The sequence below is a fragment of the Macaca mulatta genome, chromosome 16 (assembly GCF_049350105.2).
Source record: "Macaca mulatta isolate MMU2019108-1 chromosome 16, T2T-MMU8v2.0, whole genome shotgun sequence".
NCBI lineage: Eukaryota > Metazoa > Chordata > Mammalia > Primates > Cercopithecidae > Macaca > Macaca mulatta.
Genome location: NC_133421.1, coordinates 55206826 through 55225597, shown reverse-complemented (window position 1 = coordinate 55225597; position 18772 = coordinate 55206826). Strand labels below are relative to the sequence as shown.

The 18772-nt window shown below is 39.5% G+C and overlaps 1 pseudogene; it reads right to left on the bottom strand.

The window, feature by feature from the left end:
- Nucleotides 1-10640: 10640 nt before the first annotated feature.
- On the bottom strand, nucleotides 10641-11126 carry LOC144336105 (ADP-ribosylation factor-like protein 2-binding protein pseudogene; annotated as a pseudogene).
- Nucleotides 11127-18772: the final 7646 nt, after the last annotated feature.

Below are 18772 nucleotides of genomic sequence, written 5' to 3'. Positions count from 1 at the left end.
TATTTATGTAAGATATGTATCTTTCTTCCTTGTTATTCTTTCTGCTCAAATGCTCTTTGGAAGGCCACTTAGCCTATTAGGAGATGCCAGCCTGCCTATAAAGACAGTTCACAGGCCAGGCGCAGTGGCTCACGCCTGCAATCCCAGCACTTTGGGAGGCTGAGGCGGGCGGATCACGAGGTCAGGAGATCCAGACCATCCTGGCGAACACGGTGAAACCCCGTCTCTACTGAAAATACAAAAAAATTAGCTGGGTGTGGTGGAGGGCGCCGGTAGTCCCAGCTTCTAGGGAAGTTGAGGCAGGAGAATGGCGTTAACCCGGGAGGCGGCGGAGCTTGCAGTGAGCGGAGATCCGGCCACTGCACTCCAGCCTGGGCGACACAGCGAGACTCCGTCTCAAAAAAAAAAAAAAAAAAAAAAGACAGTTCACAGAATTCTTGCAACTGAGGTGCAATTCAGGTCTTGAGAAGGTGTGCTAAAGTAGCCCATGTTACTTGCTCTGTCCTCATGAACCCTGACCCTGACGTGAACTCACTAGGTTACTGCTGCCCTTGGTAATAAATTCAGTGCCTGTCAATTTTTACAAATGTTTTAGCTGAAAGAGTTTGAAGAACCATCCTCTCTTTTCTGCCTCACTAGAGATTCCTCCAGGAAAAAAAAATTAAAAAAAAAAAGTTCTTTAACCTCTACTGCAAATACTTCCTGCTAGCTAGACCTACATCTCTCTAGGCAGTGTCTCGGAACTCAAGACAGCATTTTTAATCTGTCTTGAGAGTCTAAAGAAACAGAGAGAGAAAGGATGAACACGAAACAGTGAAGAATGGCGTGCACATATTTTATCCATTTGGAGAGCAGTTATTTCACCTGCACTAGGAAAACCAAAACAAAGTAAAAACACCAGCTGTTTCTGTCCTACCTAGTAGGCTATAAGACAATGTGACTGGTTCCTTTAAATGAAATTAACAAATTACTTAAGCTTCTAATTATCAAGCTGAGAATTTGCACTGGGATACAACAGAAAAATACATACAGCATTGGTAAAAAATAAATAAAATAAAATAAATAAATCAGACTTGAATTTACATCTCTGCTTCTCTATTAACTAGACAAAATAATGAACCCTCCTAAACTTTATCCAGCATCTCTAAATTGATTTTATTTTGTTGTAATCAATGAGAGAATATATATAAAGTGGCTTGTGCTTAATGGTTACTCAATAATGATCATTCATGCTACTGTCTTTGGTACAATTAAAAGAATAACATCTGGAGCACACAAGAACGTCTACTAATATACACTTCTTCATCATTAAATGAGCATTTATTGCATATCAACACAATGCCAGATACTGTTCTGCAGACTGGGCTTGTTATGGTATGGCAAACAAGACAAAGCCCTTTCCCTCAGGAAGTCTAAATACTGGGGTAGAAGATAGTGATACATAAACAAATAAAGCAGAATATAATTAGAGAAAAATATTAATGAGTGAGTGCTCTGAAGAATAAAATGTAGGATGAGAAGCGACTATTTAAATAAGAAAGTTAAATAATATGACTTCCCTGAAGAGGTAACATTTGAATAACAATATGAAAGATGAAGGAAAAAAGCTGACCTTGGACAGATATGGAGAAAAGTTATCCATGTAGAGAGAACAGCAAGGGTAACAACTCTGAGGTAGCAGTGAGCCTAACATGTTTGAAGAACAACAAGAAGGTTTGTGTGAGCAAGGCTTCAAGAAAGTGAGGCAGCCTGTTAGAAGAGGAGATCAAGGACAGGTGCGGTGGCTCGCGCCTGTAATCCCAGTACTTTGGGAGGCCAAGGCGGGCGGATCACGAGGTCAGGAGATCAAGACCGTCTCGGCTAACACGGTGAAACCCTGTCTCTACTAAAAATACAAAATATTACCCGGGCATGGTGGCAAGCGCCTGTAGTCCCAGCTATTCAGGAGGCTGAGGCAGGAGAATGGCCTGAATCCGGGAGGCAGAGGTTGCAGTGAGCCAAGATCGCACCACTACACTCCAGCCTGGGCAACAGAGTGAGACTCCATCTCAAAAAAAAAAAAAAAAAAAGAGGAGATCAGAAGCTGGCTCTGGCCAGATCATATAAGGCCTTACAGGTATTGGTGTGGAATTTAGATTTCATTCTAGTATAATGGAAACTCATAGAAGTGTATTCAGGAAATTAGTGATATGAATTGATTTCTAACTTAAAAGAATCACTCTGACTGCTATGTGGGGAAGAAATTCTTGAAAACAACGATCATTCCCCACACTAAACACATTTTAATTCTAGTCACGCAATTCTGGCTACAGCAGAGGTTACCCATGCAGTTTTAAAAAGTGTATTTAACAAAAAATTTCAAGTGTTGTCTAACCAGTTCCAAGTACCAAGAAACTATTTACCTCAGTTGATCTGTACACACAAATTCTATCAACAAAATCTAAGGTCATATTTGCTTAAAAAAATATATATATACATGGCAAGATGAAGTAGCAGTGGCTGGACTGATTCCTGCCTGCAGTAATTTTAAAACTGGGCAAAATGCGTGAAATAGGTTTTTCAGACATTGTATGCTGAGTAACACAGGATAATGATCCTTGAGAAAAGTGAAGCAAATGTGAGCCACACACTTGTTCTAGCTTATTATCTGCAAAGTTTCCAGACCACTGATTCAAGGAGATAAATCTGGGAATCCACAGTGGCAAGAGTTCTCAGCGCAAACTACCAGGGAGGAGAGGAAAGCTGCACAAAGAAGTGGCTCTGGAGACTTGTAGAGAGCTCCGCTTGAAACTTCAGCTGAGAACTTACCAACACATGCATGTAAGGAAAGTACGCAAGTTCAGGGAAAGAACCATTCAAAAGGACTAGAGGGAACAGTCTCCAGAGTTCACCTGGCACCAGGAATAGTTTGTGTTGTCACCAGGCAGAATGAAAGAACTTTGTAACACATTGGCAGCATTGAGTAGAGTATTCAGAAGGGCATAGTAATGGAGAAAGATTAGGCATGAAGACTGTTCTGCTCCATATTAAAAAGTGTACAAGCAAGCTTAGAAAGGATAAAATAGTTTCTATATAACTTAATTGCATTCCAGAATAAGTAGAAAGTGGAAATGAGAATATAAATTACAAACTAAATAAAAATAAAATATCAAAATTAGCAGGATGCAGCAAATGCAGCATTTAGAGGGAAATTCATGGCACTTAAAACTTACATTAGAATAGAAGAAGGTCTCCAATCAGAGACCAGCTCAGTTGTGGAGACCCTAGCCCAGCGGCACTAGATGAATTAAAGACACACACAGAAATATAGAGTGTGGAGTGGGAAATGAGGGGTCTCACAGCCTTCAGAGTTGAGAGCCTCAAGTAGAGATTTACCCACATATTTATTGACAGCAAGCCAGTGATAAACATTGTTTCTATAGATTATAGATTAACTAAAAGTATTCCTTAGGGGAAACAAAGGGATGGGCTGAAATAAAGGGATGAGTCTGGCTAGTTATCTGCAGCAGGAACATGCCCTTAAGGCACAGATCACTCATGCTATTGTTTGTGGTTCAGGAACGCCTTTCAGCAGTTTTCCGCCCTGGGTTGGCAAGGTGTTCCTTGCCTTCATTCCAGTAAACCGACAACCTTTCAGCATGGGCGTCATGGCCATCACAAACATGTCACAGTTCTGCAGAGATTTTGTTTATGGCGAGTTTGGGGGCCAGCTTATGGCCAGATTTGGGGGCCTATTCCCAACACAACTTGACTTAAAAAAAAAAAAAACAAATTATAATCAAAAGGAGTAGAAGAAAGGAATAATATCAGAGTATACATCAATAAAATAGAAAACATAAAAGCAATAGTGAAAATCAATAAAAACACCAAGAGTTGGTCCTTTGAATAGACAAATGAAAGTGATAAATCTCTAGCCATATCAATCAGCATAAAAAGAGAAGACATAACCTAAAAGAGAGAGGAGACATAACTACAGATCCCACAAATAATAAAATATAATATAAAGGAATATCATAAATACTATACCTACAAATTCGATATAGCCAATAAGATGGAAAGATTCCTTGAAATACATAAATAACTAAAATTCACTCTAGAATAATTAGATAATCTGTACAGCTCTAATACCTATTAGAGATATTGGATTTGTATTTTAAAAATATTTCCACAAAACAAATTTAGGGCTCAGGTGTTTTCGTGGGTGAATTCTACAAAATATTTAAAAAGAAAATAATACAATATGTTTAGAGACAGGGTCTTGCTCTGTTGCCCAGCCTGGAGTACAGTGGCATGATTAGAGCTCACTGCAGTCTTGAACTCAGGTTCAAGGGATCTTGCCACCTCAGCCTCCCAAGTAGCAAGGACTAAAAGCATGCACCACCGTGCCTGGCTAATTTTTTAAATTTTTGCAGCGATAGAGTCATGTTGTGTTGCCCAGGCTGGACTCAAACTCCTAGGCTTAAGCAATCTTCCTGCTTCAGCCTCCCAAAGCATATATTTTTAATTTTAATTTTTTAATTTGTGTGGCTATATAATAGGTGAATATATTTATGGAGTATATGAAATATTTTGATATAGGCATGCAATGCATAATAATCACATCAGGGTAAGTGGGGTGCCCATCACCTCAAACATTTCTCCTTTATTTAAGTTACAAACAATCTAATTGTACTCTCTTTGTCATTTTAAAATGCACAATACATTATTGTTGACTGTAGTCACCCTGTTGTGCTATCAATTATTAGATCATATTCTCTCTATCTATCTATCTATCTATCTATCTATCTATCTATCTATATTTTTGAAGCCATTAACCATCTCCACTTCCACTTCCTACCTGCTCTACTTCCCAGTCTCTAGTAACTATCATTCATTCTCTATCTCCATTAGTTTAATTGTTTTAATTTTTAGCTCCCACAAATAAGCAAGAACATAAAAAGTTTGTCTTTCTGTGTCTGGCTTATTTCACCTAACATAATGACCTCCAATTTTATCTATGCTGTTGCAAATGACGGTTTTATTCTTTTTTATGGTTGACTAGTACTCCATTGTGTATATGTACCATATTTTTAAATTCATTCTTCTGTGGATGGACACTTAGGTTGCATCCAAGTCTTGGCTATTGTGAATAGTGCTGCAATAAACATAGGAGTGCAGATATCTCTTGGATATTCTGGTTTCATTTTTAAAAAATATATACCTAGCAGTGGGATTGCTGCGTTGTATGATAACTCTATTTTTCATCTTTGGAGCCCTCCAAACTGCTCTCTGTAGTGGTTATACTAACCAACAGTGTATGAGGATTCCCTTTTCTCCACATGCTCACCAGCATTCATTAATATCTGTCTTTTAGATAAAAGATATTTTAACTACGGTGAGGTGATATCTCATTGTGGTTTTGATTTGTATTTCTCTGATAATCAGTGATGTTGAGCACCTTTTCATATACCTGTTTTCTATTTGTATATCTGCTTTTGAGATTTGTCTATTCAAATCTTTTGCCCACTTTAAATCAGATTTTTAGATTTTTTCTTATATAATTAATTGTTTGAGCACCTTATATATTCTGGTTCTAATCCCTTGTCAGGGATTGTTGGTGAATGCTGCCAGGCCTGGACTCTCCCTTCCTGGCAGTGGCAACCCCTGGTCCAGGGAAGGTCCAGTAATGCCGCCCAAGAGCCAAGGCCTCAAATCAGAAAGCCAAAAAGCCTGTGCTCTAACCCACTGTGGCTGAGATGATACCTAAGCTACAAAACAAAGTCACCTTTAATCTTCCCTCTCCTTTTCTCAACCTGGAGTCTCTCCCCACAGCCATGACAGCTGAGAATATACTGGGTCATACCTGAAGCCGGCACAACTCTATGTCTCCACCCAAGGACCACAGCAAGTACTGCTTGGCTACCACTGCTGATTATTCAGGGCCCTAGGGCTCTTTAGTCAACAAGTGATAAATCCTGCCAGGAGTGGCTCCTTCCCTTCAAGGCAGCAGGTTCGTTTCAGGCCCAGGGTATATCTAGAAATGTCATCCAGGACTAGGGTCTGGAATGGAAGCCTCACGATCCTGCCTGTTATATAATCCTGCTGTGGCTAAGCTGGTATCTGACTTGCAAAACAAAGTCTGCTTTAATCTTCCCTCTCCTCTCCTCACATGGATGAAAGGAGTCTCTCCCAGATCTGTGAGCTGTGCAATCTGGGGTGGGGGGAGGTGTGACACAAGCAGTTCCATGGCCACTCCAAGCTGGTGTCTCACTAGGTTGCATACCCCTCAAGTCCACTGGCTTCATGCCCAGAACAGCGCCTGGACTAGCCCAGGAATTGTAATCCTTGTGGCCTAGACTGCCTTTCAGTTTTGTTTAGGACACCAGAGCACCTTAGCCTGCTATAGTGAGGCTCACTGGAACTCAGTTTCTGATTGCTGGGATAGGCAATTTTCCAGTGGCTAGGGCTGGTCTAAATGCTCCCTCCATGAGCACTGGCTGAGTTCTCCCTTGTGCTGCCTTCCACTGTGACAGGGTAGCACTGAGTTCCAACGCGAAGTCCCACAATCACTGCACTCTCCCATTTCCAAGTGCATAGATTCTCTTTCTGTGCCACACAGTTGCTGCTGGGGAAGTGGGGAAGTGGGGAAGCGGGGAAGCGTGGCCTTCTGATTCCCCTTGAATCAGGAATTCAAGACAATCTTTCTTACCCTCTTGAGTTCCTCTTTCAGTGGTATGAAGTTAAAACCAGGTACTCTGATCACTCACTTGCTTTTGGTTCCTATGAAGGTTCGATTTGTGTGGATAGTTGTGCAATTTGGTGTTCCTGCAAGGAGGGCATTCAGTGAAGGCTTCTCTTTGCCCATCTTGCTTCACCTTCTCTTCAAAGGACAATTTCTTTTTGAGTTTGGAAAATATATCTTAAAGAACACAAAAAGCACAAAATAAAAAAATTTTTAAAATTGACTTCACTAAACTTCAAAACTTCTCTTCAAAAGGCATTGCTATAAAAATAAAAATATAACCCACCAACTGAGAAAAAATATTTGCAAAACATTTATCCAATGCTATGGTTTGAATTTTTTCCATCCAAAATTCATGTTCAAATCATTCTTTTTAGAGATTGGATCTTTCTATGCTGCCCAGGCAGGAGTTCAGTGGCTATTCACACATGCAGCGTCATCACACACTACAGCCTTGAACTGCTGACCTCGAGAGATACTTCCACCTCAGCCTTCTAAGTAGGTAAGACTACAGGCACATGCCACAGCACCCAGCTCAAATTTGAAACTTAATCCTTTTTTTGCTCTTCTACCATGTGAGGACATAGCATTCACCCCTTTTTGCCCGTAACCTTCCACCATGTGAGAATACCTATACAGAGCCATCTATGAGAAACAGGCCACCAGACACCAAACCTGCCAATGCCTTGATCTTGTACTTCCCAGCCTCCAGTGCTGTGAAGAAATCCATTTCTGTTTTTGATAAATTACCCAGTCTCACATTTTGTTTTAACAGTGCAAATGGACTAAGACATTAAATAATGAACTTGTATCCAGACTATATAATGAACTCTTGCCATTCAAAAAGGATAAGACAACGCAAAAAAAAAAAGAGTAAAGATTTGAACACTGTACAAAAAAAGACCTTGAAATGATAAATAAGCATTTGACAAGATGCTCAACATCATTAGTCACCAGGGAAGTGCAATGTCAAACCATAATAAGATAGCACGACTAGAAGTGCTACAATTAAAAAGCATACCAACTTTTGGTGAGAATATAGAGCACCAAGGAATATCATACACTGTTAGTGGGAATGTAAAATGCTTATTAAAATGTTTGGCAATTTTAAAAAATCTGAAACACACCTCCACTATATAACAGCCTTATCACTCCAATGAAAATGAAAGCATAAGTCCATGTAAACATTTGTACATGAATGTTCATAGTAGTTTGATTTATAATAGGCAAAAACTAGAAAAACCCAACTGTCTATTAACTGTTGAATGAATAAAGCATTCTACTCAGCAATAAAAGTGAATGAACTATTGATACATACATCGACATAGATGAACCTCAGAATAATTATACTGAGAGAAGCTAGGCCAAAATAGAAGAGTATACACTGCATGATTCTACTTACATAAAATTCCAATCTCTACAAACAAAAAGCTGGTAAGTTATGGTGTCTGGCTTAGTACGCTTTTGTAAATGCTACATGAATTATTTAAAAGAATACAGATCCCCTAATTGTTGAATATAATTACTTTATTTCCATTATATTAAATTTTTAAAATTTGCTAATCTTCTTTAGATTTTTTCTTTCTCTTAATAAATCAATTACTGAGAGACATTCATTAAAATCTTATGCTATGTTTGTTATTTATTACTTTTCCCCCGAAATTCTGTTGATTTTGGCTTCACATATTTTCAGGTTGTTACTAATTGCAAACAAGTTTATAACTGCTACATCTTGCTAGAGAATTTTCCTCTTTTCATTATTATTTCTAATAATGTTTCCTAACCTAAAGTTTATTTTTTAATATTAATATAGCTACCCCAGCCTTATTTCTGTTAGTAATTTCCAGTTATAGCTTTTCCCATTCTTTTACTTTCAACCTCTTTGAATCCTGAAGTTTAAGTGGTTCCCTTGTAAACAACTTACATCTACATTTTGTAATAATAATATCTGTTCCAGTTAATAAATTCAGTTCATACATTCATTGTAATTATTTGTACATTTTGACATGTCTGTCATGTTATTTCATACTTTCTATTTACAGTATTCTGTTTTTTTAATTATTTTTCTATTTTTTTCTTGTTTCTCCCTTTCTAACTTCTATTTTGCTGATCAATTCCCATTATTCTTTCATTTTCTCCACTGGTTAAAAATACAAACATTCTGGGCCAGGCACAGTGGCTCACTGCCTATAATCCCAGCACTTTGGGAGGCCAAGGTGGGCAGATTACTTGAGCCTAGGAGTTCAAGACCAGCCTGGGCAACATAGCAAAACTCTGTCTCTACAAAAAAAATACAAAAAATTAGCCGAGAATGGTGGTGTACACCCCTGTAGTCCAAGCTACTTGGGGGACTGAGCCTGGGAGGTCAAGGCTGCAGTGAGCTGTGTTCACACCACTGCACTCCAACCTGGGTAACAAAGCAAGACCCTGTCTTAAAAAAGAAAAAAAAAATTATTCATCTAGAAGTAACTTAAAATTTTACTTATTTGCTTGGTAAAAGTCAAAAGTTAATCACATTTATATACACTTTCTGAACAATACAAAAACTAGGAAATATTGGAAATTTAATCATATACCTCCCCACTTAAATGGGGTTCTTTTTTGTGGTATTTTACTTCCATCTTGTTCATATCACCTCCTCCCTCCAGTACAGATGATTTATTTATTTTCAGTACGGATTCTTATTTTTACAATTAAAAATTTCAAAGGTACCCATTGGGAATTGAACTACCATGTTTTTTCTCCTTTCTAGAGATTATATAAATGTTTTCTGATAAGTAGTTCACCATATATTGCAGCAAACCAAAGCAAACAAATAATTAGTAAAGCTGTTTATTACCTCCTACTCATGCTCAGCTGGACCAATGGAACACCATCTCAGTAGGAGAGACTTAGAGCAGGAGGAAACTGCAGAGTCCCTACCTAACCCAGAGAACCGAACGAACTGGTTTATACAGAAAGGATTTTCAGCAAACATGCAAACACACCAACACGTTGTTATAAGAACAAGATATCTTTTAGTCTATTTCTAGCAAACAGCATACATTCATAGGTACCCAGTAAAATAGGAATGAATGCCAACATAGAAAGTTTTTTTGCCTTCACAGCGCTAACTAAAAAGCACACAGCATATAATACTTTGATCTATAAGTGGGTAATCATGGAAGTTCCAAGATCATACCCACTAGGTTAGCCTGACTATTCATCTATAAAAATTCAAAAAAAAATTTAAAACTTAAAAGAGACTTCTAGAAACAATGGGATTAGCAGAAGACAGTGACACAAGAACTACAAATGTTAAAATCAGGAGTTTTTTTGCATGTAGCTTTTATGTAAAAGACATCTCTTTCCATTGATTCCTATGGCCAAGACAAGCTGTGGTCATAGGAGATTCCGAAATCTCAAGATGGCTTGAATAACACGTTGATAAATATCAGAAACCACACTGAAGCTGAAGGACTGAAACTCTGACTCATGTAAATAAGAGGTGTGGGTGCACAAAGATTCATGTAAAGCCTGCTGGGACAGAGGGTGTTGATGGTGGATTATTCCACACTGTTACACACCAACATGTGTAACAATCATCCCAGGTGGAATGATTGACATGGCCTGCTCCAGAGGAGTCGAACTCAGAAATACCCGAGAGAGGTGTCTACTTGAGGAGGGGAGGAGTACCAGGGTTACCCATTGGGAGGATTATTAAGGTTAATGAATACAATAAGGTGTTTCAGGAGACATAGGTCCAGGAGGTTTAGGTCATTTTGGTTTTGACCTATTGATACTTAGTACTAATGAAGAATTGCAGAACAGAGTCAGTCTTTCCAAGACATATTCTTCTGTCATCATCATGAGCAGACTCTGTTGGCTTATTGGGTCGGTGACATCCAGAATGATCCCATTTATTGGCTGGAGGTAGGACCTAGTGTTGCAGATTGTTCTGAAAAGCTGGTATAGATGATGTGCACAACAAAGTCACCACTGGACCACTGCTTAAGTCCAGTCCCCAGCCTTCTTTTTCTGCTGTGTAGTCCAAAAACATTTATTTAAAAGCCAAAACATTGGTAAAGGTGAGCAGCATGTCGAATATGTCACCAGTCACTTCATCCTTATGATGCTGTAACATAGTTATGAAAACTGCTACGTTGAATTCAGGAATCTGCTACAGAGGTTATCCTTCAACATATTTTTTCTGCCAAAAAATATATTTATTAAAATAGGCATGTAGGTTACATTATTCTCTTCCGTGTCCTCAAAACTCCAGGTAGTACTTATCTATGAAATTTCTCTGTAATAAGTGGAGCTTTTCATCCACGACAGCGTCCTCTAATTCTGCAACCACAGGATCAAATTCTGCATTAGAGGCAGAGAAGGACAGATTGAAATTCTTTTCTTCTAAAGTACCCATGGCCCCCTCTGCTGCCATTAACTCCCCCGAGTGGGCAAGTGGGTGAATTGGGCTCTTGCCCTGCCAGGGGTCCAACTCATATGGAAGGCACAGCGGTCAGCCAGCTGGGGGCAAGCCTCATAGCCCAGGGCCGCTCCCCGCTCACTGCCTGGCCGGGTGAGCACCCGCGTGCCAAGCTTGGCCTCATGCTCCGGCTGTGGCCACGCAGCCCACTAGCTGGGCCTCTTCATCCCAGCAGGCTGCTCTGCATGCACCACCAGAGATGATGATGATGATGATGATGATGATGATGATTATTATTATTATTATTATTATTATTTTGAGACAACACCTCCCTCTGTCACCCAGGCTGGAGTGCAGTGGTGCAATCTCAGCTCACCACAACCTCCATCTCCCAGGTTCAAGTGATTCTCCTACCCCATCCACCCGAGTAGCTGGGATTATCAGGCTTGTGCCACCACATCCAGCTAATTTTTGTATTTTTTAGTAGAGACGGGGTTTCACCATGTTGACGAAGCTGGTGTTGAACTCCTGACCCCAGGTGATCCACTCACCTCAGCCTCCCAAAGTACTGGGATTACAGGTGTGAGTAACAGCACCCGACCCACCAGAGATTATTTAACAGTATCTACATCTTTACAAACTTCTTTGATAAGTACTTACCCTCAAATCTCACTCTTTGTGAGTTCAATTTTATTTTTCCAGAAGCACATCTTTTAGAAGTTTTTTTCAGTGAATGCTAAAAATCTCTTAGCTTTCGTTTTCTGAGAATAACAGCATGTGGAGCTTCACAACACACTACTCTGACAACAACTCTAGGAGCAGGATTATCTTTAGGTTACAGATAAGGACATGCTGTTCAGAAAGGTTATCTTACATCTCCATCAAGTAATGGAGGAAAGCAAGACTCTAAGTAGATCGGTTTGACTCCAATGCTCCAAAACCTAATTTCCCAATGCACTGGGAAGGAAAGTCAGGTAGGGATGGGATGGGAGGCAGTGAATGCAAGAGTCACATAGAACTGATGTCCCAGGCATGAGAGTGCTAAACAGCAGCTGTGGTCCCTGGAGGAGACTTAGCTACTTCCTGGGCATTGGTTTAATATTATGTTTTAAAAGAGAAGGAAACTGGCTATCCATTTTAAACTCATACTTGCTTAGAGTCAGCTGGCTCTCAGGCTAGCCAACAAACCTTGTTATAACACATAGCTCTAGCTTCCATCTGCCTCCTCAGAGCAAATGACATTATCATAGGTTTTTTTTTTTTTTTTAAATCATTAAACGACCATCAAACATAAGTATTCAACTTGTCTGTTTGTGTGTGTGTGTGTGTGTCCCTCCTTTGGTCACCAGGAACTTTTGGCTTGTTCTACTTAGATAGCTCTTTCTGATTTTCTCAAGACATTGGTGTTCTATGCCTCTTGTGTGTCCTGATGAACTCCATCAACTATACTATAATTTGAGGAGAATTGAGACAAGAGGTATGAAAAACAGAAGGAGATCATAGGTTGGAGTTACATGTCTAAGCTCCCTCTTACTCTGTTGGGTTTTACTCGCATCCTCGGCAGCAGTTGATATAGGCCATTTGTAGTGTCAAGTGCCAAGATTTTGCTTACACAAGTCTACCTGTCCAAAATCTTTGCTGCTTCCTGCCTGCCTGGGAAAATGCCATCCATGCTCTCAGAGTGGCCCAATTCTCACCTCCAGGATGGCTTTCCTCCTCCAACTCATGCTGCTCCCTCCCAATATGCACAAATTCAGTTCACAGTACTATCTACTGTTGCTGTCATCGTTATCTTTTCTTCTCTAGTATCTTACGAGCTCCTCAAAAGAAGTATTTCTTTTTAAACTTATACGGTAATTGACTAAACTAACAGCATGGTGGAGGCTCAAATAAATTTCTGCTGATTCAGTGACTCTGTGTCTAATAATGGTATTGCTGGTTCTACCACCCCGTGAGAACATGTGAACATGTAGAATAGAGAACATAGGATTTTAGAATCAAGTAGAGCTAGGTTCAAGTTTCAGATCATTGCTCAGTAGCTATACAGCCTTGGGCCATTATCACACATGTGCGAATCTTAGAGTTTTTGTCTATGAAATGAACCTTCAAGGATCAGTGAGGATTAAATGAATTATGTGTCTAAAAGTGCCTAACGTTGAGCTGGTATATAGTAAAGGCTCTAAACATGTCAATATTTCTCATGTCTCCCAGGAAAAAGATTTCTTAGTAAATAGCCTCTCGTCATCACAGGCTCCTAAGGAGCAACATCATAGAAGGCACTCCATGCAAATTTATGCTCTGAATCTCAGCCCCGTAAGACAGTGTTTCCCAAAATATAAACCAAGGACAAACTACATGGTTTGTTAAAAGACATGGATTAGGTGATCCTGATAAAAAAATAATAATAATAACCCAAGAGGCCCAGCATGGTGGCTCACACCTGTAACCTCAGCACTTTGGGAGGCCAAGGTAGGCTGATCACTTGAGGTCAGGAATTTGAGGCCAGCCTGGCCAATATGGTGAAACCTCATCTCTACTTAAAAAAAATGCAAAAATTAGCTGGGCATGGTGGCAGGAGCCTGTGATCCCAGATACTTGGGAGGCTGAGGCAGGAGAATCACCTGAACCCGGGAGGCAAAGGTTGCAGTGAGCTGAGGTCACGCCTCTGCACTCCGGCCTGGGTGACAAGAGCAAGACTGAGTCTCAAAAATAAATAAATAAAATAAAATAAACCTGAGAATCAGGGCAATAGAATAAACTTATATCACACCAATGTCATTACAGTTAGGATTCCAGTGCTCCTCATGGGCGAGATCGCTTCTCACAGAATTCTCTCTTGACAGTGACTGTTTCTTCCTGTTTATAACTACACTTTACAGAAACTGGCTGTATGTATCTTGCAGCTACATAGATTTATATTTTGTCAAACTATTAACCATTTGGGGAAATAAAGCGCAAAAAGTTGGAAATAATCTAAATGTGAAGCCATAACGGATAAGAGATTTTCTGGTAAAGTCATATGACAAAATGAATTACTAGTAATTTAATAGTTAATATGAATTACTGGACCCACATATGTCCAGGTGGATCGGTCTCAAAAACACTGTTGAATGAAACAAGGAGCTTCAGAACATTTACGGTTGTCCCTCAGTACATGCTGAGGATTGCTGCATGTACTTCGGGCTGAGTATACCAAAATCTGAGCATATTCAAGTCCCATAGTCAGCGCTGTGAAACCTGTGTATACAAAAAATTGGCTCTCCATATGGACTGGTTTCACATCCTGCTAATGTTGTATTTTCAATCTGCGTTTAGAAAACATCTGCATCTAAGTGGAGCCACACATTTCGAACTCATGTTGTTCAAGGATCAACTGTACATACACTTTTAAAACTACAAAACAGTATTACATATTGGTCTTAAGATTTTATATGTAGTGAAAATAACACATGGACTAGAAAGATGCACGCAAAGTTAATGATAGGATTGGCATTGAGTAAGAGGAACAGGATTAGTGAGGTATAGAGACATTTCAACTTAAATCAAAAATTAGAAGTAAAATAAATTTGCCAATTTCACAATTATTAAATTTCTATAGTGGATACATAGATGTTAGCAATATTATTCTCCACGGGCCGGGCGCGGTGGCTCAAGCCTGTAATCCCAGCAATTTGGGAGGCCGAGACAGGCGGATCACGAGGTCACAAGATCAAGACCATCCTGGCTAACACGGTGAAACCCCCGTCTCTACTAAAAAAAAATACAAAAAACTAGCCGGGCGAGGTGGCGGGTGCCTGTAGTCCCAGCTACTCGGGAGGCTGAGGCAGGAGAATGGCGTGAACCCGGGAGGCGGAGCTTGCAGTGAGCTGAGATCCGGCCACTGCACTCCAGCCTGGGCGACAGAGTGAGACTCTGTCTCAAAAATATATATATGTATATATATATATATGTATATATATATATATATAATTCTCCACGCATTTTTATTTAATTTTTTCCCAAAATATTCAAATTAATTATTTGAAGTCTGTGTCTCAAAACATTGTGAGAGTAACAAAATAACCATAAAGTAACTAGTGACAAAGATAATAAAGCAACATAAAATAGCAAAAAAAAAAAATATGAGTTAGTTGTGATTTCTATAATTACACTGATTGAATTTTGTGGTTATCTGGGGAAACAAAGCTCCATTCCCACATGTGAAAGTGTTACAAAACAGCAGCTTCAGGTTTCAGGGGCACCTTGCTTTTGATAGGTGTGTCTTTTAAAGGGCTTTTCAGGATAACCTGTCCAAGACTCATTCTAACCCCTAAAGCATTCAATCAAATTACACACAAGCAGAACTACCTGAACTTCACAATAACCCGGTCCTATCACCTTCAGGATACAATAGCCCTCATTGTTAATGTCTAGCACTTTATAAACCAGGAGATAGCAAGTTAGAAGAGATCTAACAATGATCCCTATCAAGTGCCATTTATTGGATTGAACATGTTAAATAGATATTAATATATCATTGTACTTCACTGTAATGCTATGAGATCCTATAACCCTATTCGTTTTACAGATGAGGAAATAGATGCTTATGAGATTAAGACTCATAGCCAAAATGGAGTGGATGCAATTTCTAACATGTACCTGAGTCCCCTTACCCTCCCCTTTTTCAGGGAAAAGGTACAGGATTAGGCAAGAGCAAAATAAATTATTTTGCAGGCAAGAGGGCAGTTACTTATGTATTAAGTGATGGGAGTGAGTTACCAGAAAAGAGAAATCAAATTGCCTTCGCGTGGCTGATAATGTAATTTCTATAGTTCTTAATCACTTATTCAACATGTCTGAAGCAACTGACTGGAATCTAAGCAGAGGGTGCTGACTTGATTGATTTTTACCTTGTTAGCCCGAAGTTCCTCAGCCCTACAGGGGCTTACCCTGTACTTTACCCCTAGCTGAGCCTTAGGCAAGAGCTCAATGGTGTTCCCAACAGCCCCCGCAATACACCTGCAGTTTCAGCTCAGTTTTTTGGCCAGTCACGTAACTAGTGAGAGGCAGAGAAGTGTCTTGAACGATTTTCAACACTCCAAAAACCCATACTCCTACGTACCTCACTGACTTTCCCATTTACACACTTGCAAACACAAAGGAATCTTAATTAACATTTGCCCATAGAGAGAAACCTGAAAAATAATCTTCAGGGACTAATCATAAACCTCTTTTATCTCATGTTGAGTTCTCTACGGGATGCTTAGCATTCATGGAACTTCTGAAACATTTAATAGCTAAGAAACAGCCTGACTTGCTTTTCCCAATCTCTGCATTTGCCCAAGCCTGATGGTCTCAGTTCACAGGAGGCAACAAACCCTTTGGTTTGCACTTAACTGATGTGCATTTCCTAATAAAATCTCAGAGAAATAAATACAGAGGGGAAATTGAGACCCAGAGTCTGAGGTAGTCAGCTCTGAAAGCTGCATTCCCATTAGCCCTATAAGACTTGTTGATAGGGAAGAAGGCATTAAGTGGAACCGGAGTCCCTAAACGATCGCTGTCATGCTTCCTAAATTCGGGGTTCCAAACACCAAAAGAAAGCTTTTCCACTGAGTTTGTCAATTAATTTCCCACGCCCAAATGGGATTTAAGAGAAGATTAAGCCATATGGTACTGATTCGTTTACACTTTATTCAGTAATATGCCATTTAGAAAGTAAGGTTTGGTGAGGGATAAAAAGGCAGAAAAAACTTTGAAGTGTCTTTTTAATACTAGTAAAGATTTATTTGTTTCATAATAGTAAAGTGGAGATTATTTTCCCAAAGGTAATTCAAAGCTCATCTCCCTTAACACCTTAAAGCTAAGTTAAAGTCAGAAACATCTGGGTTTGAGCTGATGCTGTGCTCAGCACACCTTTAGTAGGATCGGGAAACTCAGGTTTCTAGAGGACTCCAAACAACAAGGCTCTGAAAAGAGAATATTCAGAATAAAAGCTTAAGGGCAGTGCTGATGAAATTACATTTACTCTCATTTACTCCAGGATATTTTTCCCCACCGTGTTTCTGGTGGGAGTAAGTCTGACGTGCCCAGTTGTTAAGGGACAAAGTGTGGGGCATGGAGAAGAAACTTCAGAACGTTGCTGCACGTTGCTCTTGTAAGAAGTAATGAGACTTAAGAACCTGGGGCTAGCATAATCTCCACCATTTTCCTTTACCCCACTTCTCCCAGTCCCCACTCCATTTCATCCCTCCACATTCCAAATAATTCTCAAGTTTCTGAAGGCTTGGGTGGAACTGTTAACAGAGTGTTATGTCTGAAAAAAAAAAAAAAAATGTGCCAAGAGAAGAAACCCTCTATTTCCTCACACCATGAAGCCTATATTTTCCTTTCATAGATTTCTAAGCCATGAAGTTTTATGTAGAGTGCATTAGAAAGGGCAGCTTTTAGAAAGATTATGTCTGCTTCCTGGAAGTGGACTATGAGGAGGGCAGAGGTGGTATGTCATGTGTCCTTTCTCTAAACTTATTTAACCCTCTTTTCTAGACAAAAGGCTCTCTGAGGTAGCTTCAGAAATGTAGTTACATACAATAGCATGGGATTAAAATATGCATCAGATGGAATGCTGGGATGATAGCAATAGTGGTGGCCCTATATAGTATAAGATTCTCTCTGAATCGTCTCATTAAAACAGATGGAGTAACTAAAATAGCAAAACAAAAGTCACACAGATGACATCCATAACAAAACCATGTAACAACGTTACTCCCCTGAGCCACAAAATACATACAGGTGAAGAAAGACTGTTTAGAGCCAAAAGGTCCTTGTAATATCAGCATTTATTTGGAATTATTTGGAATGAGGCAAAGGGAAATCACTGGACATCATGCACACCTGAGAACAGGAGAGTCCCAAGCTTGTCCACAGGTACTCACTGCAGAGCACACACAGCAGGCCTAGTGGGGAGAGCAGCAAACTCTGGGAGAGAGCTTGCACTCTTCTTCATAGCCATCTGAGTACCAGGAATCCATGAAGAGATCTGAAAACACCGGAAGAAATATGGACCCTATGCATTCTCAAAACTAATAAACCAAAGCCCCCTTTGAGTACAAAACCCCATACTCAGGGAAACTGCTGGAAAATGAATTCCAATTGAACACGGCAGGAACAATAGGTGCACAGGAAAAAAGATAACACTGATAAAGACAGGGGAGCACTACAGAAGAGGCAGTTCTCAGAATAGACAATGTTTTTATACTGAGTAGAAGGGAATAAAAGAAGCAAATAAAATACCTAGGAATATACTTTCACCTCACTAAGGAAGTGAAAGATCTCTACAAGGAAAACTACAAAATATGGCTGAAATAAATCATAGATGACACAAACAAATGGAAATACATTCCATGCTCAATGGATGGGTAGAATCAATATTGTGAAAATGACCATACTGCCAAAAGCAATCTACAGATTCAATGCAATTCCCTTCAAAATATCATCATCATTCTTCATGGATCTAGACAAAATAATTCTAAAATTCATATGGAATCAAAAAAGAGCCCTCATAGCCAAAGCAATACTAAGCTAAAAAGAGAGAGAGAGAGAGAGAAGAAAAGAAAGAAAAGAAAAGAAAATCTGGAGGCATCACATACTCAAATTCAAATTAT